A 25,909-nucleotide genomic window follows, 5' to 3' on the forward strand; every position below is an offset into this window, starting at 1 on the left:
AAAACGCTCCTCGCCATCCGGTAAAAGCGGCCACGTCGGCACGCTGGAACGCAACCCGTGCCTGTGGTCTCTCGACTGCCCCAGGGCGTCCTTCACGCGTCGCGTGGCAGGAGCCCCGCCCAGTGGACAGCGGCGGCCGCGGCAGCCGCTAATTATGCTAACAGCGACGGCGCCGCCTGCTCGTGACGCTGTCGCCATTAGCTGATGACGCGTGCCGGCCGGGCGCGTTGCGAATACATCCGCGCATCACGAGCCACTGCGGCGCCAACCAAGTCGACACCAGTCGCTCTTGCATCACGGAGCTTTTACCGTAGCATTTGCGGAAGAAGCCTTATAACGCTAGCACGAAGTATACAACATACACTAGTTTATGCTACGTGTATTTAATCTTTCGCTACGCGCGTCTAACTATAAACAGCAACCAGGTCCTTCTCACTTCACCGGCGTTTATTCTATCGTACAGGAAGCTTCTTTTTTTCTAACTTAATAGCCAGATGCTGTTCCTTATCGCCAGAGACGTCAATTAACCTAAAGGACGGAAGATGTGATGCCATCAGTCTGTGAACCGTTTCATTGTAATCTCAAGGAACGAAATATTACTCACCCCCATAGAAGAGCACACAGATCGCTTTGGACCTCTGTAGATTTTTGTAGAACCGCGCAGTCATGTGAACCTCCATCGCTGAAGTAAGTGATGGTAGTGAAGTGGTGCTTATTTTCCACTCGGTTGTGTGATTTTAACGCTCTAAAATACAAGAGTTGGACAAAAATACGCAAACACCGCCAGAAATGCTTGCTTCAACTTAAGCGCAGATGCTAGCCAAGCATGATGCGCGGCTGTATTTGACAGCGAATGACACCTGTGCAGTGACCTCAGCCACTGTCAGAACAGTGTTCTATGTGATTTTCAGTGCATTATAATGGACCAAAGTGCCTTCGAACTTTTGCAAATTGTTGCTGCTCGTATGGTAGTGCTTCCGTAACAAAGGTAACAGAAATTTTAGCATCTCAAGAGGAACCGAATCAAAGATGTATAACGCATACAGGCAAAGCGGAATAACGTCATCAGCTCAGTCACAACGCGAAGGAAAGTGTTTTTTGATTGAGTATGAGATGTGGTCATTGAAGAGGACTGGACGAAAAATAAGAGGAAGATTGCTGAAAATGTCATTGCGGAACTGAATGTCGCACTCATACACGCTGTCAGCACCAAAACGACAAGAAGGGAGCTTTCATTCCAAATCAGTGATGCAAATGCCCGTAGCAGGAAAACGGGGTGCCGGAGCCACAAAACTTGGACTGTGAAGAAGTGGTAGAAAGTCATTTGGTCGGATGAGTCTTGTTTCATACTGTTTCCATCTACTGGCTGAGTTCACATCCCAAGAGTGAAAAATGATGGCTCCACTGCCAAGGATTATGTGACCATCTTGGTTCTTCATCTCCGTCCTATAGTACAATGTTTGTTCCCCAATGGCGATGCTATGTTCCAAGAGGTCGGGGCCTCTCCTTGTACAGCTCCCATCATTCAGGACTGGTTTTATGACCACGAAGATGAACTACCGCATCTGTCATGGCCGCCATTGTCACCTGATGTCAGTGTTATTGAGCATTTGTGCCCTGATTTGGATAGAAGGGTTAGTCATCGCTGTTCACCTCGTGAATTTGTCAATATTTTTTCAGGAAGAGTAGTTAATATATATATATATATATATATATATATATATATATATATATATATATATATATATATATATATGGTATATATATACCATACTACTAATATCACAGAATATCCGAGACATTCCCTAACGTTTTACACTCAAATTTATTACAAGAAGTCACATTTGTAAAGCTTTACCACTTTTATTATTAACTCAAAAACGTCAGTCATTCTTGAATTCTGTGAACTAACCACTTAGAAAAGCCATGGCTATCAGCATTAAGCGCTCCATCGAAACCTCGCCGTCAACAATGTATCAACAGTAATTTCACTGTCTTCATAATAGAACTATGATCTGTGTATAGTTCGAAAACCTTCTATGTTATTTGACACAAAAACCTGAACTCCACCCGAACAGGCCATGAAGGTCCAACGGTACCGACCGGCCGCCGTATCATACTCAGCTCGCCGCCGTCACTGGATGCGGATATGGGGGGGCATGTGGTCAGCACTCCGCTCTCGCGCCCGTTTTATCAGTTTAAGAGACCGGAGCCGCTACTTCTCAGTCAAGTAGCTCCTCAATTTGCCCCGCTTGCCAACAGCGCTCAGCAGACCAGATGGTCACCCAACCAACTGCTAGCCCAGCCCGACAGCAGTTGACTTCGGTGATTTGTCAGGAACCGGTGTTACCACTGCGGAAAAGCCGTTGGCTTATTTAACACAAAGTCACATTAAAACCATAAGTTATTCAGACTTGATCACATTACAAATCGTCATTGCTAACTATAAAGAGACGTGATATAATACATCTTAGCCACTATCAGTTATCAAACCTGAACATTAAATTTTTGTACTGAATCGGGATAACTATCAGAAACTGTTGCTCCTGTTAACTAACCACGAAAGATGTTACATAAGGTTTCATTCGAAGTAACAAACTTGAAATGACGTAACGTATGTGTTGGATGGTGACTCGAATTCAGCACCCAGTCCGATTTTTATGTAAGCGCAAATGCCAGATATCGAAATTTCTCAGCAGGGGCGAGATGTCTGAAACTGCAGTGATGAGACAATCAATAGTTTATGCCTTTGCGTTATTCAAAACCGGCACCTATCGCCATTGCTTTTAGCAACATATGGACAGTAAATACAGGTTTCTTTCCCCAGAAGCGAAATGTGCGCATATTTTCACGAGAATTGAAGTGTCTTTAATACAGTTATTTCTTGCTCAAACTAATCGCCATTAACCAGCTGCCTCAGCTATTCAGCGTGTACATGCAACTTGATTTTGTAATCACTGAAATGAAATCACATGATGGCCATCCTCAGAAACTGCCAACACTGGCGGATGCCGAAGTTTCTGTAGGAATTGTTGCTTCAAGCTACTCTGTATGGTAAGCATCGTGCAATGCATGAGAAAAGCTAAGTTACTGAGCACATTTTTTCCGTAATTTAATAAACTAGAACTCATCGGTCTGCTAAAAGTACCAATCTGTTAGAAGCTCAGAAATAATTTAATTCATTTTATAGCTCGCCGGCTACAGTAAAACATCAGGAAAACGTTTCTGTGAAGGGCTAGTGACTGTCTGTCAGAACAATTTACGCTCCACTGTCCTATGGCCACCGCAGGTGATCGCAACGGATCGTGCTTTGAGCTTGTGATACACAGCAGACATTTATACTGTCACATTGGCAAACATAAGCTTATTTAATATTGTTGTCATGTAGGAATATTTTAAAGTGAATTATTTGCGACATTCAGCAAGCCGAACCGCTGAAGCTCTGTCACATAAGAGTTAAGATGTTAGTTTCCTGTGAGATTAGAATCTAGAACCAACGCAACTTCGGCTTTGGTGGGCGACATCGTTTCCACTGAAGTTGCGATCTACTATAGCTTTTACAGCTCCGTCATAGTACTAGTGATGGCTGAGAGAGATAATCCGCCATGAAGACGAAATTAGTTTTAGTTTCTGCCTGGAATGACCTTCCTGAACTAAAAATATAAATTTGATCGTTAGATGATACGCTATAAGTGAAAATCTTTCAGAATATTTAATTTAAATACCTTGACACTCTCAAGGGAATTTAGAAGGAGAATTCTGTGTCACTCCAGGGAGTATCTCTACTATCACAAGGTTGCCAGACTTAATTTACAGTGCTGCCAAGTCCCAATATTCCTTGCAGCAGGAAGGAATACATTTCCACGGGCGCCTTGGGCAGGCGAAAGTTTTTAACAGGAAGTGGTAGATCCTGTTTACCCCTGGTTACATCAAATGAAGAAAATACGATTACTCCGAGGTTCCAGATCCACATTAAACGTGATGTCCCTTCCCTCGGACTACACGTGAATTTAGGCCATGACAGAGGCGTGAGTGGCAGCATGTAGCAAGTCTATCATCAGTAATCTCTGTTACACTAGTATTTTTATTTTAGTTGAAGAATGAAACGCCTTGTAAGGTCACTTGGCAGTTATTCTATCTTTTACTTCACCTTGCGATGTTGAATATATTGGCTCTGGTGTCATGGGATGTGATCTCTCCCTGACGGCATAGTGCCACCAGTTCGTTGTGTGCTCAAAGTTCCTAACTCTTCAAATTCTCCACGTGAGGCGCGTATGGTGAATCGAATCCTGGTTCGGCTCAAAAATATTCATAAGTCCTGTCTGGCGTTAACATGACCACCGCTATCTGCTGATGGAAATTTATTTTGATTTTTAACACCTCTTCATTCATTTTCAATAACTACAATATACAGTTTCGATTCCGAGAGACAAATCATTTCGTCATTTTATTTCAAACTCAAACAAGCCACTCCTATCTACTGGCGAAAAAAAATCTGTAGTTAACGTATCTTCGTGTATAGTTAACAACTATATGTGCGTGATTCGAGCCCCAGTCGTCATCGTACTCTTTGTCACGTCACTTCTAGTTTAAACATGCGCAACTTCGAATCTGGTTAAAGAAACATATATTTAATGTCCAATTACGGCTAGAAACAATGACGATATGTGCCGGTTTCGAATCATGCATTAATTGTCTCATCACTGCAGCTCCAAACATCTCGTTATTGCTGAGAAAATTTGATATCTGATAAAACAATCTGACTGGGTGTTGGGTTCGAATCGCCGTCCAACACGTACATTACGTCATTTCAAGTTTGTTACTTGGGAATGAAACCATATTTAACATCTTTCATGGTTAGTTTATAGGGACAACAGTTTGTGGGTAGTTGTCCCGATCCAGCACAAAAATTTTTGGCATGTAATTTGAAGGCCATGTTTGCAAACAGATAGGGCTAAAAAGTATTACATCATGTCTTTTTATGGTTAGTCAGCAATGACGATCATTACCGTGGCCTAATCTCGCTCAGGCACGAATATTTTTCTTGGGTAGTATTGGGTCTCAATCCATATCCAGGACAAAACAGTTCGTAAGGTCATTTAAAGTTCAAACATATGCACAGTTACCTGCTCATTAATAACATTAATTTCTAATGTCACATTGTGTTTGGTAACATGTGTGATGAATGTTTTCCGAACTATACATGGACCAATCTGCCATCATGAAGACTGAAATTACTAGTGATGCGTTGTTAATGGAGAAGTTTCGATAGAGCGCTTGACGCTGTTAACCATGGTTTTTGTGGGTACTTAGTTCATTATTCAGTTCATACAAAAGCACTCGCTTAGTGAACGACGGTTGGAAAACATTTTAGACAGAAAGAATACCTCGGGTAATCATCGAGCTTTGTGAGTCCAGATGTTCTTGAAAACCTCTTATTCGCAAGAAAATGTAGTTTGCAGTAAGGATTACGGAATAATTGTAGTGTTACGAGTTTTGGGCACAATTTGTGTCACATACTAAGGAGAGTGATAATATTTCAGAAATGACACTTATTGTAATGAATTTGAGTTTACAAGCATTAGGAACTGTCTAAGATGTTTCCTGATATTTTTAGTATCGTGGTATTAATTTACACCTGGAGTTAATTGCCTTACAGCGCAGTGTTCTCTAGTGATCACTTAGGGGTGAACCTTTTCTACAGCCAAGTGACTTTACCGAAACGAGATTAGAGTTACGCTATGGGGCTGCATGCAAATAAGGCGAATTGCAAGTCAGGTCGTTCGGATACTTTTGAGCAGAAAACTGGTGAGAGAGTCCTGGCCGCTTGCTATTAGACATATTGAAACGTTGAGGTGTCAAATAGTTGCCTATCAGTAGGTGCCTAGGACTCTCATCACACATTTTCTCTTTACAGGTACATTTTTAATGTGCTCAACATACGTCGCACTATGTGTATTGCCAAACCGGATATCTTAGAGGAATCCTATGCCCTTTTGTTCACGCGTGTGTCAATGTCGCACCCCTCTCTTATCACCCCACAGATAGACGCAGAACTGAAGGGCTGAAAAAGCATAAGCACCGTTTGCTGCTTTAGATTGCGTTCAGATTTCTTCGAGTGGTTTTGAATGGTTCCTTGTGGTCCATACTGTACACCAAAGCAAAAGTTCCGGTCACGCTGCACTCCAAAGTGGCACGATCACGTTCAGTGAGGCTGCTGGCCCACGAAGTCTTAGAAATTGGTTGAAACGTCCTTGGGGTGTCAGCAGTGTCAAACATTGTCAAGAATGTCGTCCTGGTATCGCACCGTGAACTGTCGTTTTCGACCGCAAGATGTGTGGCAATCAACACCTCAAGGGGAGGTGTGTTTTCATTGACATCCTTTATGGTACTCCTTGAGGCCTTTTCGTGTCGATTCTGATCGGTGGTGTGTCTGAAACGTGTCCCTGGGCCACGCCTAAGAAATCCGAGTGATTTCAGCGCTGGGTGCCGTGGTTCTAACCTCAAATGTGGGAGTGTCAAAAGAAGGGGTGAAATGTGGGTAAGAGGGTGAGCGACGACCTTGCCATCGTGACACGTCCAGGATTTTGGTGAAATTCGTTGTTACATCAACAACCCACCTTACACTTCGCTTGACATTCTGAGCTCTGGTCTCTTCTTCGCATGTCTCGACACCTTGCCGCTTTGAAGCTTCGCTGAGCCCGAAGGTGGCGCTGCAGAGGACACGTTTCTGCATCATTGCAGAGGAAGGCTGTAAGAAACTGTGCACCAATGGCAAGTAATTACGGGTTTTCGAAGAAGAGATACTTCAATTCTCTTGTGCAGTGTATTTTGCAAGTAAGTGTACTGCGCGTTAAGCTGTACGAGCAGGTATATACAGTGTCAGCAGCGATTTGTTTCTCGTTGTGCTGGAGACCATTTCCCTTGCTGATGATAGCTGCAGCAAACGTCAGACATCGCTAATTGTCTGGAAGTTCTGTGCCGAAAATGCTTACCTGTCAATAGAAAGAACGAAGATTTTCAAGCATTTTTGAACCGCTAATGACATACGATTCTCTGTCGTACTGCCTTGCGCAGAACGGATTACTTGCTTGCTCCGTGCAACTGTATCCTATGACCTACGGGTAGGGAAATAAACATCTGATATAAAAATAAGACATCTGATGTACCTCAAAAACGGTTGTCGTAGGTAGACGGAGCAATGCTGAGGTAAAGGCTACAAATTTCGTCCCCCGGCCTGTTTTTGCCCTCTGAATACCATATCTTTAAATCAATTATCCCCAAAAAATTTATATAATACCACCAACTAAGCCTACACATGGTATTTAGCTCAAAATATATCAGAAACGATTTGTTATCATTACAGAAAAAACTTCAAAAACAATGTATTTTTTACCAAAACTGGACATGATTGTCTCAATGGGAATTCCGCGATCGTTCATTAAATAAAATATGGCGTTTCAGTCTTCGATCGCTATTCTTTATTTTCAGTTACCGGTTTCGGGCTAGCTGCCCATCTTCAGATCATATATTGTAGTTACAGAGTAACTTGTCCGTACAGAACACCCGGTTCGCTGTCATATGACGGACAAGTTACTATGTAATTGAAAATAAAGAATAGCGTTCGAAGACTGAAACGCCATATTTTATTTAATGTACTTTAACCAAACTTGAAAACTTGGACCTATTTTCATCCCCTACTAATACGTCTTGTAAAAGGTAAAATAATAAAGATATTTTACAATATTTATTTATATTAGATAGAGATTACAAACGTTCATCTTTGGTACAAAAATGTTGATTAGCAACTGTACGATTAATTTTTACCCTTCCAAACAAAGAGTTGTTGTTGTTTGCTCCTGAGCACACGGAACACAGAGTGCAACGCACCCACTTTTCCCCAGGATTGTCTTGAGAAAAACTTTCTAAGCAAATGGGACATTCCGCATCATCTTCATTATCCTCGATTCCACTTGAATCTTGGTATGGGACATCACAGTCGTCATTAGAGTCACTGGATATTTCCAGTTTTGTTTTCTTTTCTAACGGGTTATTTACCTTTCCTGGCAATGTCTTCGAAATTTGATCTGAACGTTTTCTCACATTACGTTGGTTTACTCTTGAGATTGTTATATTTTCATCTTCTAAGGAGAGCCTGTAATAAGAGAAGCACTGCCTCGTCGCTTGGATGAAGATGCATGGATAACAGGCAACCCTACGATATCTCTTGGGCTAACTACTGTTAACTGTGACATCTGTGTGCTGCTTGAAGGTTGAGCTCCTGGGGAGGCCGGCTGTTGAGGACTGTTTTTTTTTTTTTTTTTTTTTTTTGCACGGGGGTCAGGAGCTGACGAGATGTCACCAATCGCCGAACAGTTTTCTGGACCAAACACATTCGGGTTGTAAGGCAGAATTCCAGTTTTCTTAAAACCATTCATAGCAGTTTACAACCGCTGTCTTTTCACAGGCTTCAGCGAATAGCTGTGCAGTCTGCAGGATGCCAACATTCCTGTCAGGATGGTTAGACAGCCAGTTTTCTATTGCCTGCGCATAAAATGTTTTAAAAGGAAACATGAACGACACATCGAGGGGCTGCAGTTTTGAAGTGGAGTGAGGAGGCAAGCAGACTATGGCAACACCATTATCACGAACAGTGTTAATAATATTCACATTACGAGAATATGAATAGTGTCCGTCCAAAATCAACACAATAGGATCTTCCTTTGATGGCTTTACAGCTGAAATGAAATGTCGAAATCATTTTTCAAAAAGATCCAGCTAGACTCATTCGCTGCTCCTATTGATCCAGGTGGATCTCTATCCATGAGTTCGTTCTTCATCAGCTTTCTGGGAAAAATCGTAAGAGGAGGCACAAATGTACCTGATGCCGTCATGAGCAAAACAACCGTCACTAGTGCACCTCCCTCTGCAGACGCCAGTTTGTGCACAGACTTCTTCCCTTTCATAGCAACAGTCTTTCTTACTTTGTGTTGTACCACTGTGAAGCTGGTTTCATCTACGATGAACACTTTAAGTGAATTAAATTGTATTTTCTCCAACTCAGGCTTAAAAATAGAGAAAAAAAAGCTTAACACTTTCCTCGTTGAAACCTTCTACCCTAGCTAGTGACAAGGATTGCGGCGTTCGTGTAGAAAGTGTCAGATGTCTATGAAGAAACAGATGCAATCACTTCCGTCCAGCTGTTTTTTGTCCGATTGAGCCGGCCGCGGTGGTCTAGCGGTTCTGGCGCTGCAGTCCGGAACCGCGGGACTGCTACGGTCGCAGGTTCGAATCCTGCCTCGGGCATGGGTGTGTGTGATGTCCTTAGGTTAGGTACGTTTAAGTAGTTCTAAGTTCTAGGGGACTTATGACCTAAGATATTGAGTCCCATAGTGCTCAGAGCCATTTGAACCATTTGATTTTGTCCGATTGAAAATGGGTGGGCAGCATTATTGCGTATAGCAAAATGAAAGGCCACTCGCCTATGATCATTCAGGGTAAATCTATACAATTTTTTCTCCATGTCCTTACAATAAGACAGTAACTGATCCTCTAACTCAAAGGAAAATCTGGATTCCTAGCAATAGCTTTTTCAATTAACTGTTCAGCACTTTTACCTTCTCCTTTCTTTATATAATCCTTGAGAGTTGCCCTAGGCACACTAAATATCTTACTCGCAGCTTTATATCCCATTTCCCTGTCTCTCACCGCTGTTACTGCCGATTTCATCGCCTCTCGGCATCTGAAACAAAATGAAAAAGTGTGTTCTAAATTTCGTCCCCAGGACGAATTTAGGAACAGATGGGGGGGACGAAAATAGGAACATCGTACTTGCTTCCTGCACTATGTGAAGTAAACCAAACACAGCAAAACGTTCAGATCATTTACTTTATAGCTTACCCTAAACAGATATGTGAAATACAACTAAATAAACGCATTATAATAATTCGAAAAGAGCATTTACAAATACTATTTCGACAACTCACCTTTTGATAAATTAGAACACGTTTTCTGAAACGGCCACACAGAGGACTGGACGCAGGAAACTTTTACAACTAACTGGTGGCCATGAGCAAAACTAACGAAAAATATTATCGATGGTGCCCCTACTGGCAGGAGAACCTTAGGGGGACGATATTACACATGGAGACGAAATTTGGCGCCTTTGCCTCTGCAGTGATTTTACGAGTAGAACTTTCACATTTCACATATTCAATTAAATACCACTGCTTTGGGATATTCGCGTGTTCTCCGCTATGCAGTATTTCCCATTCAGTGCTAAGGAAACTCTTCGGTACAAAAATTAACACTTTCTATCTTATATTCTCGTATCACAACTTGACAATGAGCTTGTTTCCTCTTCACTATTGTCCATGGTTACTGTGATATTTGGAAGGTAAACAAACACAGCGCAAGTCTGCAGTAAAAATGTAGTCACTGCCAGTTTACATATGAGATATTTTAGGTCAGACAATGGCGCATATAAAATGTAGCAAACATATCGAAACCGTTTCTAGTACTCGAAGGAGAGCCATACTTCTTTCCAGTCTCGAGTAGACAAGTGACATTCCTGCACGCTGTCCACGATGAGGTGATGCGTCACAGGCGACGCTATTGCCGCCTGCTGTGTCCTGTTTCTCTGTTGGGAACACGATGCTCACACGGATAACTGTTGTGTAACGTGACCTTTATTGTAACAGAGATATGTGGAGTTTGTTCTGTCGGGCATGTCTAACAGAATAGATACCACTGGTGGTACAGCGGCTGTATTTCGAGGAATCACAACTTCAGCCACCTACATGCATTGGATAATTCAGTGGTGAACGTTGGTAATTTGTGTTGGACCAAGAGTCGAAGTCGGACACTCCGCTTCTGTAGAGGTCTTAACCACCTCAGGTATGCGGACATGCGTCCTGTCCAGCCCAGATTCTCAATTTGTCATTTGCACGTGACAGGTTGAGAATTTGGATTAGCTGAGAGTCGTCTCGAGAAGGCAGAGGCGGATGTGGCAACCGTCCTAGAGAAGCGAAGCATGCAATTTCGAGTCCCAGATTGGCACAAATTTTCAGCGTTCACCCTTGATTTATTTCGGTACGTGCAGGCGGTGAAGGTCCCGATTTCTCGTAACATAGTTTGTTGCAACGTGTTGTGTCGCATATCCTATCCTCTCAATGATTTTTTTTTTCATTTATTTGAGTTTCGGGCTGGCAGCAGCTTAGTACACCGCTCTTCAGCCTACAAAATTTGTTTCAAAAAGGTGAAGATAATAAATAATAAAAACAGGCGATAAAATTGGTGACTTAAATGGTAAAATGGCGGAAAATCGTGGAACTTAAAACATTAAACAACGGGTTGATGATGCTAATAAAATACATAGGAAGCAGACATGTAAAAGAATAGACGTACAATTAAAAAAACACAGCGAAAGTGTTGTTTCTGTTCTCAAGAGATATAAAATTTACACCCAGCGACAACATGGTTTCTGTTTGCAACACTTTGGAAAGACGAACCACACTGAACATACACTTTAACACTGCACTAAAGAAAAAGTTGCACAAATATGATATACCACAGCTGAGGGCAGATGAGGGGAACCTCGACAGACGACGGGAAAGGAAAGGGGGGGAGAGGGAAAAACGAAGTGGGGGGGAAGGGGGAAAGGAGCTGATGGAGGACGAGGACCCATAAGAGGGAGGGGGGCAGGCTCTGGGCATACGTGACAGGGATTGGGGAAAGGCAGAGGAGGCGGAGGCAAAAGGACTCAGGGAGGGGGGAAAAGGGAGGCAGGGAGAGGTTAGGTGGGGAGAAAATGGGATGGAAAGGGGGGGAAGAGGGAGTCTAAGGAAAGGACTGGAAAGGAGGGGGGGTGAGGATCAGGGCTGATAGGAGGGATAAATGGAGGGAGAGAGGGCACCATCCGGGAGGGGGAGTTGACGGAAGCCACCTTTGGAGAAGAGATGAAGGGTGTAGAGATGGAGAGATGGGGGACACAACAGTAAAGGCGTGGCAGAGAGCGGGGACTGAGAGGAGCAACCAGGGGGTGAGAGGGATCAAGGCAGCAGGAGATGTAGAGTTAGTGGATATGTTCGAGGAATAGGAGCAGATGGGGGAAAGGAATTAGGTCGTAGAGGAGCCGCGTGGGGGACGGAAGGCATATATGGAAAGCGAGGCGGAGTACATGGCGCTCGAGGATCTGGAGGGACTTATAGAATTTGGGGAGGGGGGGGCGGATATCCAGGCGGGACTGGCATAACAGAGGATGGGACGGATTAGGGATTTGTAGGTGTCGATGACGGTAGAGGGGTGCAACCCCCATGTCCAGCCAGAGAGGAGTTTGAGGAGTCGGACGCGGTTGTGGGCTTTGGATTGGATGGAGCGGAGATGAGGGATCCAGGTGAGGTGACGGTCAATGGTAAGGCCAAGGTAGGTGAGGGTGGAGGAGAGGCGGACAGAATGGGCGCAGATAATAAGGGAGAAATCCAGGGGTCGGAAGGAGCAAGTGGTACGACCTACGATGATTGCCTGGGATTTTCAGGAGCCACTGGTTACACCATGCGGCAAAAAGGTCAACGTGATTCTGGAGAAGGGTTGGGACTGTTGGAGGGTAGGAGCGAGGGCAAGGAATGCAGTGTCATCGGCATACTGCAAGAGAAGTACCGGAGGGTAGGGGGGGGGGGGCGTCTCAATGAGAACCACGCCACATATCTTTCAATAATAACTCTTGTTTCCGACGATGTTTATTTCGGGTCACGTACAGCTGTCTTGTTCAGTTACATCAGTTTCGATGTTCTGTTTACATTTCGAGGTACCTTCACCTTGTTGTGGCCTAATATGAAATACATTACGTTCTGCAAATGACGACGACGCGAACAAACGAGAAATTTTCGTGCGCTCGAGCTGGAATTGTCGCGCTGGCTCTGGCAGTGGCGAGGTGTCCCGCAGAGGGCGCTGAATTAGGCAGCAGGCGCGGCGCGGCGCCGCGCCGGACAGGGCCGGTGCATTAGTCGGGCCGTCACCTGTCGGCCTCCCATTAACATGCAGCGCTGACCGGCCGGCCGGGTCGCCGCGCCGCGTCGCGCCGCTGACACTGCCTGCACACCGGCCAGCGGCGCTGCAGCCTTCTGGCGGCGGCTTTTCGTGGCCGCCAACCAACAGAGCGGGACTCGTGCATGTTTTCGCGCGAAATACTCGTATCCATTAAATTTCGTGAGTGCAGCAGCAAAAACTTTATTTCTTCTTTTCTAGTATTTCGACCGTATATCAAAAGGCCTTTGTCTGGGTGAGCAGACTGAAGCTACAATGCGCTACAGTACTTGTTCCGACGTTTTAAACCACAGGGAACACGAGCGCCAGAAAAAATGATCGGCAGCTTAGATAATGCATAAATTGAATCTATGGCTACGCCTTCGATCCATGCTGGGTTACCGGTATGACGCTATTAGCTGCACTGCAGCGATATCTTGGTAATTTCATTAATTTGCTCCGATCTGAGCTTCTATTTAGTGAATGATAAGTTTGTCTACGTGCCTAATGTGTTTTTTTGGAACAAAATTTTCATGTTACCTCAGGTCTTGTAACGAGATGTAGTGAGGATGTCTCTGTAAGCTGGAAACTGAAATACATAATTACATTTATGTAAGTACCACAATTTTTTGTTTTATTATTGCATCCAAAAATACAATCAGAACATTTTTCACATAAGAGGGCTTCAAAAAGTAAATTACACGTTATCATGGCAGGTCGAATAACGCTGCACTACACTCCAAAGTGACACAGATACGTGACACTAGTTTTCAACAAAATCACCACATCTGTGTGAAGAATACTTCAAGCGTTCTACCAGTTGTTCAGTTTCTCGCAGATTGAAATCTGCTCCTTTGTCACGAAGCCATTCGATAACCGCTCTGTGAATGTCTTCATCCTCAGAAAATCTGAAATAAACTGCTGCGAGTCAGTTCCTCGACTGGACATTGTCGCCAGCGGTCGATGTTGACGGCTCTCCTTCCCGTCAGCGCCATCCACATACGTGCGACCTTGGTCAAACTGTTGCCGACCTGTCACTATGGATAGACGCGACGCTGCCTACGGTCCGTATACCGCCAGAATGTCACGACGAATCTTTCTGCAATTTAGACGTTTTGCTCAGAAGCATCGTACTGTTCTCCGCACTTCTACTTTGGAGTACACCTTCTCAATTTCACACTGTTACGCACCTATCCGTACGGCAGTAGGAATGTGTCAGCAGGACACCCGAAACTTGTGCCGTCCCCTGACAATGCGCCACAGTTGTTTCGCAAATATCATAGCTTGGGACGCCATACATACTTACCTTACCTATATGGTCCATTCTGTATTTTTTTCTGTAAAACAAGGACATTGTGTAACGTTGTAGCTTTATTTTGTGGTGTAAGCGGTGCTGCTAGACAATAATAGCGGGTTAAAAGCTGTGAGCTGTCTGGGGAAGTTAATCTTGCATTACTGAGCAACTGTTTCACCAGGTATCCTGTCTAGCTTACCAAATTCCCAACCAGACGAACATTAATTATAATCTTTTAATAGTCATACGACAACCGGTGATATATATATACACTCCTGGAAATGGAAAAAAGAACACATTGACACCGGTGTGTCAGACCCACCATACTTGCTCCGGACACTGCGAGAGGGCTGTACAAGCAATGATCACACGCACGGCACAGCGGACACACCAGGAACCGCGGTGTTGGCGCGAATGGCGCTAGCTGCGCAGCATTTGTGCACCGCCGCCGTCAGTGTCAGCCAGTTTGCCGTGGCATACGGAGCTCCATCGCAGTCTTTAACACTGGTAGCATGCCGCGACAGCGTGGACGTGAACCGTATGTGCAGTTGACGGACTTTGAGCGAGGGCGTATAGTGGGCATGCGGGAGGCCGGGTGGACGTACCGCCGAATTGCTCAACACGTGGGGCGTGAGGTCTCCACAGTACATCGATATTGTCGCCAGTGGTCGGCGGAAGGTGCACGTGCCCGTCGACCTGGGACCGGACCGCAGCGACGCACGGATGCACGCCGAGACCGTAGGATCCTACGCAGTGCCGTAGGGGACCGCACCGCCACTTCCCAGCAAATTAGGGACACTGTTGCTCCTGGAGTATCGGCGAGGACCATTCGCAACTGTCTCCATGAAGTTGGGCTACGGTCCCGCACACCGTTAGGCCGTCTTCCGCTCACGCCCCAACATCGTGCAGCCCGCCTCCAGTGGTGTCGCGACAGGCGTGAATGGAGGGACGAATGGAGACGTGTCGTCTTCAGCGATGAGAGTCGCTTCTGCCTTGGTGCCAATGATGGTCGTATGCGTGTTTGGCGCCGTGCAGGTGAGCGCCTCAATCAGGACTGCATACGACCGAGGCACACAGGGCCAACACCCGGCATCATGGTATGGGGAGCGATCTCCTACACTGGCCGTACACCACTGGTGATCGTCGAGGGGACACTGAATAGTGCACGGTACATCCAAACCGTCATCGAACCCATCGTTCTACCATTCCTAGACCGGCAAGGGAACTTGCTGTTCCAACAGGACAATGCATGTCCGCATGTATCCCGTGCCACCCAACGTGCTCTAGAAGGTGTAAGTCAACTACCCTGGCCAGCAAGATCTCCGGATCTGTCCCCCATTGAGCATGTTTGGGACTGGATGAAGCGTCGTCTCACGTGGTCTGCACGTCCAGCACGGACGCTGGTCCAACTGAGGTGCCAGGTGGAAATGGCATGGCAAGCCGTTCCACAGGACTACATCCAGCATCTCTACGATCGTCTCCATGGGAGAATAGCAGCCTGCATTTCTGCGAAAGGTGGATATACACTGTACTAGTGCCGACATTGTGCATGCTCTGTTGCCTGTGTCTATGTGCCTGTGGTTCTGTCAGTGTGATCATGTGATGTATCTGACCCCAGGAATGTGTCAATAAAGTTTCCCCTTCCTGGGACAATGAATTCACGGTGTTCTTATTTCAGTTTCCAGGAGTATATATATATATTGATCATTGAAATTTCAGCATATTAAACGTGAGTCATAACTAAGCTGGTGCCTTATTTAGGACTGTGAAAATGTGAGTTTGTAATCTTACGGAACACATCAAATATGGAGCCAAGATTGGGAGACTGCATACAACACTGCATTCATAAAACAACACATAAAGAACGTTGAAACATATGCAAGAGAAAATTAACCACTACCAACCGATTCAATTTTCACCCAAAGAAGTTACGTTCGTAGCACAATCCTGTCCATCATGTAATTACCACACACTGGTTTACTAAATTCATATTAACTCTCTGTGAAATCTTACCGAAAAGAATAGCTGAGGGCTACTTTGATGATTACACCACATGCTTCACGTGGTCAACTTGGTTTACACAAAGAGTGTAACTCCACAATAATTTTGATAATTACAATAAATTAGATCGAAAAGAAATTTACAAAAGAGAAACCTCGAACTGGTTATTATCGTCTTACTATTAACCTGATGGGTCAATCAATTGTATAAGCACGTGGTACTGGTCTCACAAAGTACACCCCACGTGGGTTGAACATAAAGAAAAGTTGCTATATTGAAATATATTGTCAAGACGAGACGTTATAATCTCACGCCCATTCGCATTTAAGATTGATGAACTTAGTTAGAGATACTGATCAACACGTGGTTCCACTTTACTCACAAAGTAGTGACAAAGCAACTGCCGGAATATATTCTGAACTTCACACGAGAATTACACTGCGCTGCAATTTAAGATAACATTAGATATTTTAGAGCTAAACCTGAAATAAAGGTGATTAAATTTTCAGTTAGGCTGAACTTAAGAAATCCATTGTCCTACGGACTTAGCAGACACGCGCTTAGCCGGAGATCTTACCACTTCAGACGCTCGCCACGGACGGACTGACCTGGTCCCTTTCTGAGGGTGGCTCACAAATACAAATGGAAGTGGCCAGAGGGGCAGCTTCCTATACCAACATGACAAGAGACGGACAGGACCATACTAAGGATAGAAACCTCTTTGCTTTTAGAAAGCGTAGCTACCTGTTCCGACGTTGGTCCTACTGTTCTCTAGCAGAGAGGCTTGTCTGCTACCCTCAAGCATGCAACTAGAAATACATTTGCTCATTCATCCTCTCACACAGAAGGGAAGGGGGATGACAGTATCTTATCATATACAGTATATAAAAGAAAGCGGATGTAGGTTCCGTATGAGACTGTGTGACATGAATTACATATAAACTGTGTTTTAAAGTGTAGTAGTGTGACAGATCATTCTTGTTTATGTGTAAAAGTAACACGTTCCACTACTCAGTCTCCTCCCAGATAGTCAGAAACGCCAGAGTAAATTTAGAAGAGGAACTTATGCCGTAAATGACAACAGATTTAAGAAATTAACATGAAAGGAAGCCAACAGAGACCTTTCAATATTTTGCATACAGTGCACTGTAAAAATGTGAAAACAGTACATCCAGGCAACCCATATATCAAATGACTTTCCTGGGTTTTATTTATCATCACAGATGCATGGCTTGGAATATCCTTGCTGTTGGTAACGACACAGTCTATGCTGTTCTGGGGCGTTTCCTCAATGGAAACGCATCATCTACGTCATCACTTTTCCCCTCTTTTTCTTCACTCTCTTCTTCCAGTTGCATTCTGTCTTGTCAGTGTAAAAGTATAGGTCGTTGTCGAATGCTGACCCAGTGGTGCATCGAGAAAAAATGTATCGTCGTTGTGTTGTGAGGAAGCAATCAGTTATTCAACAGCCTAAGGGAAAACAGCATATTAGAGCATATTCTACATACATCCTAGTACAAAATTTCTAAAAGAAGGCACAAATCACCTTTTTTTCTCGAAGACATTATAACACTGCGACAAACAGCATCTTTCATTCAGATGATGAGAGCTGCTGGAAGCTTACAAAACTCAAAACAAGTGGCGCACAGAAAGAACATGGTGTAAAGTACACACTACAATGAGGCACAGCAAGTTTAATTTATTGCCTGTGCTACAAAAAAAAAAAGGTAAAAGATGGATGTAGCACGTACGCTACGTGAGTATTGAGGACTTTAAAAAATCACCATACTCAATATTTAGCTAGGTTGAAACCTCTATGTTTGTTAATTACATCCTTCGCTAAACGCGTCTGCAGCTCGTGGTCTTGCGGTCGCGTTCTCGCTTCCTGCGTATGGGGTCTGGAGATCGATTCCCAGGGGTGTCGGGGATTTTTACCTGCTTCAAGATGACTGGGTGTTTGTGATGTCATCATCATTCATGAAAGTGGCGAGACTGGAGTGAGCAAAGGTTGGGAATTTGAACGGGCGCTGATAACCGTGCAGTTGAGCGCCCCACAAACCACACATCATCATTGTCATCGCCAAACGAACTTCGACTGCTTCTTTCACCACTGAGTCCAAAATATATGAAGTCGACACTATAATATCGACATTTTCATTGCGTTATGCTTCCATGATATCCTTAGTGCACTAGTATCGACTGTGTCTGGCGTGCCTTTGTCTCTGGTACATTGCTGAGCTACTAGAGGACACTGCTAACAATAGGACATACAAGTAGCGACGAACGTGGATGCAGGGCCGTGCACGGCTAGCGACATAAGTGACCTGCTGGCAGCGGTGTGAACAGCTGGGAGTCCGGGTTTACCGAGGACATGTGAGCGATGTGTTGGGCAGAATACAGTTGAGAAGGCGGCGGCCTGGCCTAAGAGTGTTACTGACGCCATCACGCCGGCTGGTGTTTAACCGTCAGCTACTCGACCATTAAGAGGAAGAGAGCCTGCTCAGGGAACTGCTCTATAACCATACTGAGAACTTCTATAACGGGCACTAATTTTGTTCTTAACTGACGTGCGAGACCTGCATCCTGGTTCCTTTATGAAATGGCTGATATTTGTGGTCATTCCTGCGACTTTTTTTTGTAAGAGAAAGACGCTCATTTGTGTTACACTAATAGGTACTGTTTAGCCGATTTTCTGAACACATGTCCACTATTTCTTGTGATCGTGTATTATATTTTATTCTGTTTTTTCGCCACGTTATTTAATAGCGCAGATGGGTTGTTTGTGTACGCAAGCAACACTTCCTGTAAAATCCGTAAGTTACCTGATTGGCGTATTACCTATTCAATGCTTGCCAGCACTCTTTAATTCATTGGTGTCTTGTATTTTATTGGAATAGTGGTTAACGATGTTACAGTTATAGGTAACTTTAAGCTTCCTGTTTGCCATATTATCTAGTCAATGCTCGTCGACCTTCTTTAATTCGTTGATGGTTATGATATTTCATCTGAATAGCGTCTTACGCTTTCAGCGACAGCCAAAATTATTTTATTCATTGGAAATCTGTATTTAATTAGGATACTGTTTAGAGTTTTCAGTACTTGTCAAACCTGTTTTATGCAATGATGTTTTAATACTTTATTGGAATGCTTATATGCATGTTACATGACAGATTAGTCTTTATTTAGCGTCTTATTTATCAAGGGCAGTCCCAGAAGGGGCCTCGTTGTACACTTTGGTGGGTCTTGTGGCACTCGCCAAATCATTTCGTAAATTTCTCATACATCCTTGGAAAAGGTACCTACTTTGGAAAGAGTGATACCAGCTGTTTATAGTAAGTCCCGCATCACTTGTCATGAGCTGTTTACGAACCAGCCGTCTGAGTAATAATTATCTTGTGATTTATTTGCCGTTTCTACCCAATGGGTTTAGTTGATTCCGTCTGTACACCTGGTCAGCTCTTTCGCTGCTTGTTTTCCTGTAATTTCTGAAATTACGCGTTTGCCTTGGTTTCCTGTTTTATAGTTCAGCCACATGTGATTTAAAGCTATTGATTTCTTATAAATTCCGCTAAAGTAAATCGAAGTAACACCGTCTGGAGGCGGCTTTAGTGTATGTTTAACCTAATATTTTAGCCGACCATTGGGCCGTAAATCTCTGTGTTTATATGCCTGGTAACCTGACTGCCCGTGCAGGCGTGCTCAGACGTAAGCATATGGCGCTTTAAAATAGTTACTAATTTCGTATAAACCCTGAAGCACCTTCAAAAATTATAAAGTCTGTTGTATGGCCATCCGTCGTTCCTACATTTCCCTTGTATCTGTCGTAAATGTTATTAAGTCCCTTGTAGTCAAATTCTGTTCGCTTAAGATTACTCAGTGTTGCCGTAAAGTTCTTTTTATGGTCTACGCATTGTGTTCCTTAATAAAAATTGTACATAAAATGTATTACTTAAAGTGGCTTTGCAGTGAAGATATTTATCATTGGAATTTAAACTTTGTGGAGTTCTTATGTACAGTCGAATGCTCGACAAATTGTTGTTTATGAATTGTCTGTTATGGAGCAACGCTGTATGGCAGTTAATAATTTGGTTGCAATTGCTTAGTACTTGAATTATATTGATAATTTCATTTTGGCCCGCCATTGTACAGTGATCTTTGTGGCTTTTTTAACATCTTAGTTCCATCATTTCAAAGATAGTATTTAACTTTGTACTTTCTCATTCAGCTAGTTAATTTTTTTCTGAAATTAACTGTTCAGATATATCAGATTACCTTTCATTAGGAAATTGGGTGCACTCAGAAACTGTTATGTGACTTATAAATTATAGAGTGCTGCAATCATTCGTCCTATTTTGGATTTTATTACGCAAATACAGATTTTGGTTAGTGGCTAGCCATTCTCAATGCACTATTTTCTAGTCTCAATGCATGTAAGTCCCTGTTGTTCGGGCGTCAGTCACAGTTGTTTGAATACTACAGTAGTATTCAAACAATTGTGAGTGACGCCTGAACAAGAGGGACGTACATGACTTGAAAATAGAAAATAGTGCACTGAGAATCTGTATCTGCGTAATAAAATCCAAAAAAGGACGACTGATTGCTCTGATCCTGTTTCATTCGAAAAACCTAGAGCAGCTGTGCATAGAACGTTAGTCATCACTGCTCCACGCCGCTATCCGTACCTTCCAGAACCTCACTAACTCCCTTCCTGCGCGTTTTGCGGCGGTCTGCGTACAAAAGGTGGTTATTCAAGATTTTGACAGGTAGTCACTTTAATGAGACTGCACAGCGTACCTCCAGGTTGTGCTGGGACAACGGAGACTGCTTTTAGCAAGAAGTGTGTGGTTGGGGAGATGCATACTATTTTAAGCAGAGTCTCGGAACAGCAGCTATTGTGGAAAGAACTGCAGGAAGTCATAATTCATAGGGAAACGTGGGCTGTTAAGGTCCCATCTTAGAGAATGAAATGGGAACAGGAAAGCTTAGAACACCTTCAAACATTGTGAGACTCAGACACCGCACTCTCTCAAAAACCGAACTTAAAATAACTGGCCGGCCGAAGTGGCCGTGCGGTTAAAGGCGCTGCAGTCTGGAACCGCAAGACCGCTACGGTCGCAGGTTCGAATCCTGCCTCGGCCATGGATGTTTGTGATGTTCTTAGGTTAGTTAGGTTTAACTAGTTCTAAGTTCTAGGGGACTACTGACCTCAGCAGTTGAGTCCCATAGTGCTCAGAGCCATTTGAACCATTTGAAAATAACTACGGTACCATTGATTCGCGTGAATAATTTAGCGGTGTGAGTGAGAAACAAGGGCGCGCTTACAGAGCTTCACCTTTATTGGCCAGCACACGATCGTATACAGAGAAATGGACAGAGTAGGACACGATTTTGAGTGCCGAGTATAACGAATTTTGTTAACCATTTCATATAAATGTAGGGGAGGGAGACCAGCGTGCTGCAAGGTAACACCTTATTGGTTGCCATTCACAATATTTACCATCCAAGCAATAAAAACTACGGAGCGCCACAGAAACGCAGAGAATAAAGTCCTCCTTGTCGTAAGCGCACTGCAGAAAGTTATTTCTTTGACAGATAGATCTAATTAAAACACGTATCACTCTGAGTGACAACTTTCAAAAGTGGTTATAGAAGTACATTTACTTGGGAGTGTTGTGATGGCAGGGAAATTTTATGGTAGGTGTGTGTTAGTTTGAGTTCTTTTTGCATCTCTTCTTTGATACTGTTAATACTGTAGATGACAAAATGAATCATCTAGGTTAGTAAAATATTTTGTACAACAATGTTCTACTACTAGTGTGGTACAGGATTAGAATCGTAGTGTATCTGTAGTAATTAGAGGACACTCCAATTCACAAATAAAAGGCCACAGCACATGGTCTGAAGAAATGCAGATGTGCGTACTGAGTCGAATTTTTGGGCTAGCCTACTCAAAATCCCACCCTTCTCTCCATCAAACGTAGCGGGAGTCATATTGGTCCTCAGTTGTGTGAAATGTTAGTGCATTATGAAGAATGGACACAAGTTCATCTTTAGTTCAAAATGGTTCAAATGGCTCTGAGCACTATGGGAGTTAACTTCTGAGGTGATCAGTCCCCTAGAACTTAGAACTACTTAAACCAAACTAACCTAAGGACATCACACACATCCATGCCCGAGGCAGGATTCGAACCTGCGGCCGTAGCGGTCACGCTGTTCCAGACTGTAGCGCCTAGAACCGCTCGGCCACCCCGGCCGGCTCATCTTTGGTGCTTCATAAATTAGAGGATTGTTTTCCCTTGAGATCAGACGTGCAAATAGTACCAGAAGGTGCTTGTTTATAAGGTATGTTACACTTCTAACGTCTCCGAAATGCCAGTACATTACTTGTTTTCCGCAGACATTGGGCCTTGTAGTGCGTACGTCGCCTAAGTAAGTAATTAAAATGCACTTCACCCGTAATTGAATAAAACGATGAGTGACGCACTGCAAAGGGTAGTATTTCACATATTTACCATGACTATTGTCTCATCATAACCGCATTGTCCTTGCTTTTCTCATTTCTTTCAGAATGAGAACAGAATAATCAGACACCTTCAAACCTAAACGACCCATGCCTTTAGAAATCTTACCTGCAGGCTTTACAGTGATAAATGTGGTAAAAATTCCTTCCTGAATATCTATTAATGGTTATTCTGGGCACTCTGGTATCATCCGAATACTGTTCGCTAGAAGTATTTCGCAGATTCTCAGGAAACTATTCACCCTCAGACTGAAATTTGAGTAGAAAAACGTGTACGCTACGTAGTGCCCTACAATTTTTCTGCTTTATGTGACTTTGCAAAAATTAGCAAATGTAACATGATCATTGGCTCTTGTATCTGTGAATTAACTGAATAACGTTTTACACGCTACCATCGTTACCTTTCTAGTTTAAACTGTTAAATTGAACCACTGTGAATCACAAAAGTAAAACATTTATTGGATCTAATGTATCGATGAAATTCTGTGGTTAAGGACTCTTGATATAATGACGAGTGAACACGAATCCAACTTATCGACCTGTGCACCACATCACTTGGCCTCAAATTAGCAAGAGAAAATAATACTTTATTTTTTACAACTACTGATGAAGATTCTCTCAGCTTATCACGAAGAAACTAACGTTTGGCATTAGGATAAATCTATCATATCTCAGCACATAAATGCCCCTGTCAACCGTACTCGAAGGCTTTTAGATGTCCTCATTCGAATCGGATCTCAATAATGCAATGTGGGGATATAATTTAGCTCTGCCTCAGAAACCTGAAATCGAATATCTTTTCTTTGCTGGAAATAAATGGATTGCCTTAACTTTTTTGCACGTCATGTTGTCTGCCACTCACAAATCCAGATGCATTTGTGACGTAAGCGTTTTTGTAACCAACGTCGAATAGGTCTGCCTTCCTTCGAACAACACAGGTAATATACAGAGCCGTGATTAATATCTTCCGCATATGCCACGTCACACCCCCGCCCGCTTTCCACCTCTAATGTGCTTCACCACACACTGAACGACGTTTATCATGCTGAGTGGCAGCGGGTCTCTTTCCCAGCTCTTTTCAGACCGGTTCCGTCGCCTGATAGCGTCCATCATCATAGGGTATGTTTTAAAAATGCAACTGTGCTTAGCTCAGGAGAGTCAGTATAACAGCATAGAACTTGATGTGATCTGGGAAAACGTGCACTAATTAATTACGATTTTGCTCACACCACCAAATGTTGTTCAATTTATTTGTCTGAGATGTGCCTTGTTTGTCCAATAGTTAAAGTGAAGCTAGCCGATGAATTTCAACAGGAGCCAGGGGTACTGCTACTGGTTTTCAGCAGTTTTCATGGAGACCACACTAGCCCAGAGAGCAGTTCATGAAGATTTAATTGTGACACTGTGTATATGTTATAGATAATATATGATTTTTCCATAATATTACAGATAATCAAAAGAAATAGTTTGGTTTTGGCTAAAGTCATATGTCCCTATTCGTCACAAACTAAACTCCACCCGAACAGATCCTGAAGCCCAACGGTACCGACCAACAGCCGTATCATCCTCAGGCGTCACTAGATGCGGTGATGGAGGGGCTTGTGGTCAGCACACTGCACTCCCCGCCCTTTTGCAGACTTCTTTCTAGAGCACGGAGCCGCTGCCACTCGGTCACGTGGCTCCTCAGATGGCATCACGAGTCTGCGTGCAGCCCGTACTAGTCCTCCCACCAACGAAAAATCTTTGTCAATACCGAGAATCGAACCCAGGCCTTACGCATCTCAGCAATCTACATCTACATTTATACTCCACAAGCCACCCAACGGTGTGTGGCGGAGGGCACTTTACGTGCCACTGTCCTTACCTCCCTTTCCTGTTCCAGTCGCGTATGGTTCGCGGGAAGAACGACTGCCGGAAAGCCTCCGTGCGCGCTCGAATCTCTCTAATTTTACATTCGTGATCTCCTCGGGAGATATAAGTATGAGGAAGCAATATATTCGATACCTCGTCCAGAAACTCACCCTCTCGAAACCTGGACAGCAAGCTACACCGCAGAGCGCCTCTCTTGCAGAGTCTACCACTTGAGTTTGCTAAACATCTCCGTAACGCTATCACGCTTACCAAATAACCCTGTGACGAAACGCGCCGCTCTTCTTTGGATCTTTTCTATCTCCTCTGTCAACCCGACCTGGTATGGATCCCTCACTGATGGGCAATACTCAAGTATAGGTCGAACGAGTGTTTTGTAAGCCACCTCCTTTGCTGATGGACTATATTTTCTAAGGACTCTCCCAATGAATCTCAACCTAGCACACACCTTACAAACAATTAATTTTATATGATCATTCCACTTCAAATCGTTCCGTACGCATATTCCCAGATATTTTACAGAAGTAACTGCTACCAGTGTTTTTTCTGCTATCGTACTATCACACGATAAAGGATCCTTCTTTCTATGTGTTCGCAATACATTAACCAATCTACGCTGACCACTCAGCTACAGTGTATATTTAGCCATTCTGATAAAAATATAATATAGTTGATCTTATTCTGTGGTTAATGAATAATAATGTGATTGAGTTAGCTGCAAGTTTTCAGGGAGAACAAAAACATGAGGCAGGAGTTAGCATTATCCGAGTGAGTTTCTTTTCATTGCAAGAGACATTTTTTTCAATATTCCACATTAGTTACGATCTTACCTGACGTGTACGATCAGCAAGCATGGTGGCGTCTACCACAATTTATATGGTGACAAGGCAGGTGGAATCCTAGTCTGTCTTAACGTTATCAGACTGACTATATCTTTACTTATGGATTTTGCGGCTTTAGGATAATAAGTTTTCTGCATCAAGAATGTAGTTGCATTCAAGGTATGTGTCACTAAGATAAGGGTATGAGCAGCATTGGTAAAGGACATTCAGCTTCCTCACCTTCAACTTTCGGGAGCCAACGGAATAATATAGAAACCGTGAAAATTTAATGCTTTTGACCATTCGAACAAAATTGTTCGAAATATCTTCTTTATGAACTGTGAGGCTATTTAATCATTTGAACACAGCAAACATCACCGC

This window comes from Schistocerca cancellata, chromosome 1 (assembly GCF_023864275.1).
Source record: "Schistocerca cancellata isolate TAMUIC-IGC-003103 chromosome 1, iqSchCanc2.1, whole genome shotgun sequence".
Classification (NCBI taxonomy): Eukaryota; Metazoa; Arthropoda; class Insecta; order Orthoptera; family Acrididae; genus Schistocerca; species Schistocerca cancellata.